The sequence below is a fragment of the Sinocyclocheilus rhinocerous genome, unplaced genomic scaffold (assembly GCF_001515625.1).
Source record: "Sinocyclocheilus rhinocerous isolate Xijiao unplaced genomic scaffold, SAMN03320098_v1.1 scaffold2798, whole genome shotgun sequence".
NCBI lineage: Eukaryota > Metazoa > Chordata > Actinopteri > Cypriniformes > Cyprinidae > Sinocyclocheilus > Sinocyclocheilus rhinocerous.
The window spans coordinates 14,869-17,205 of record NW_015638096.1 but is presented as its reverse complement, the minus strand read 5'-3'; the positions used below and the strand labels follow the sequence as shown (position 1 = coordinate 17,205).

At 28.0% G+C, this 2,337-nt stretch overlaps 1 pseudogene; it reads left to right on the top strand.

Annotated features, from left to right (window-relative positions):
* LOC107749606 (stimulated by retinoic acid gene 6 protein homolog) overlaps positions 1-2,337 on the top strand; it is a 28,461-nt pseudogene that overhangs the window by 21,489 nt on the left and 4,635 nt on the right.

Sequence of the window (2,337 nt, the reverse complement as noted above, 5' to 3'; positions counted from 1 at the left end):
AGCACGGCATGGATCTTTCATTTTGTTTTTTAGATATAAATTATTTTAGATTTGTATGTTTTATGTTCTATTATTTAATAAAATAATAAAACTGCTTAATTACATCTTTTGAAATGCAACAACAAATTTGCATTAAACAGATAATTTGGTGTGTTTTGTGTTTTTTATTTTATTTAAATAAATAAATAAATGTATATTATATATAAATGTATTTATTTTTATTAATTATTTTTATTATTTTCTTTTAATTTCATTATTTCATTCATTGTTTTTTTAACTCATTAAATAATATAATGTTATTTATGTTTTGTTTTAGTTTTTTCAAGTGCAAAGGTGATTATGAGCATATTTCGTTACTCCTGCATGTGTGATTGTGTCTGTGTCCAGGCATGGTGATCCAGACTCTGGTGTTCTTCATCTGCATTCTGTTCGCTGTCTTCCTCGTCATCATCCCCATCCTGTATGGAACCAATCTCATGCTTCTTTCATTTTGTTTTTTAGATATAAATTATTTTAGATTTGTATGTTTTATGTTCTATTATTTAATAAAATAATAAAACTGCTTAATTACAACTTTTGAAATGCAACAACAAATTTGCATTAAACAGATACAGTCACATATTAATACAGAAATAAAAAGTATTTCCGAAATTTGATTTTAAATATTCTAAAGAAAAATGTATTTCTTTAGCAAAAAATGAAACAGTTGTACTATAACTGTAATTTCCTGTTTTATTTTGTACATTTTAATTAAAATGTATTTATCTTTTTAAATTATTTTTATTTATAATGTATTTTATTGTTTTGTTTAATTTTATATCATAAAATATATTTTTCTTTTCTTTTTATCTTTTCTTTGTTTGTTTGTTTCCCTTCCAGGGTTATTATAGTTTCCTAAAATTAAAACTAAAACCTTAAAAGAAATCATTACAAAATAAAGCAATTTACAAAATAAAACAAATTAACTAAATTTACAAAATAAAGACATTTTTAAATATATTTTAATTAAAAATGTATCTGTTTATTTATTATTTATAATGTATTTTATTGTCTTTATCATTTTTTTTTTCACTTCCAGGGTTATTATTGTTATCTAAAACTAAAACTAAAACCATTAAAAACAATCTATACTTGAAATAAAACAAAAGTTAACTGAAATAAAAAGAGTAATCAAAAATACAAATTTAATCATTAGTCTTTTTTTTTTGTTTAACTTGAAATACTTAAAATAACTACAACTAATTTTCTTTTAATTTCATTATTTCATTCATTGTTTTTTTAACTCATTAAATAATATAATGTTATTTATGTTTTGTTTTAGTTTTTTCAAGTGCAAAGGTGATTATGAGCATATTTCGTTACTCCTGCATGTGTGATTGTGTCTGTGTCCAGGCATGGTGATCCAGACTCTGGTGTTCTTCATCTGCATTCTGTTCGCTGTCTTCCTCGTCATCATCCCCATCCTGTATGGAACCAATCTCATGCTGTTCCACATCATCGGCAAAATGTGGTGAGTGGCTTGGCTCTGCTGGACCGTGGCTCGGGTGATGATGACTGTGACTGTGAGCCACGAATCTCGACTATCAAGTCATCTCTCCTCATGAGCCATAAAGCCCAGCATTTAGACAAGTGCCTCTTTAGATGCTTCCCACTCACATGTTCTCTCTGCTGAAGGCCCTTCTGGTTGATGCTGTTCCTGGCTGTGCTGATCCAGCATGTGACTTCCAGGTTCTTGTTCATCAAGAAGGACGCAGGGACGAGAGATCTGAACAACAGGTGCTAATTATACATAATATTACAACAGTCAAAACATCTGTTGTGCCTCTTACTGGTTATTGCTTCTAACGTTAGTGTGCATTCACCATCTGGTAGGCCATGAAAGAGCAGCCAACAATAAACACACATCCACTTTCTGTACATTGTTATGAAACTTCTAAAGAATTTCATATTAACAGACATTTCAGATATTAAATGGTAAACATTTTTATTCACAAGAGAAAATAATAGTTGAATTTATAAAAATTACCCCGTTCAACAGTTTACATACGCTTTTGTTACCTGGATGATCCACAGCTGTTTTTGTTTTGTTTTTTGTTTTGTTTTGTTTTGTTTTGTGATAGTTGTTCGTGAGTCCTTTGTTTGTCCTGAACAGTTAAACTTTTGAATGGGGTCATTTTTATGAATTCTATTTTATACATGTAAACATCTTTTATGTGAAATATCTTATTCAGGTCAGTATTAAATAAAAAATAACATGCATTTTGTATAATCACTCTTATTTTATCCCTCCTATATACAGTATGTATGGTTGATTTTGTGCTGTAATAAATAAATAAA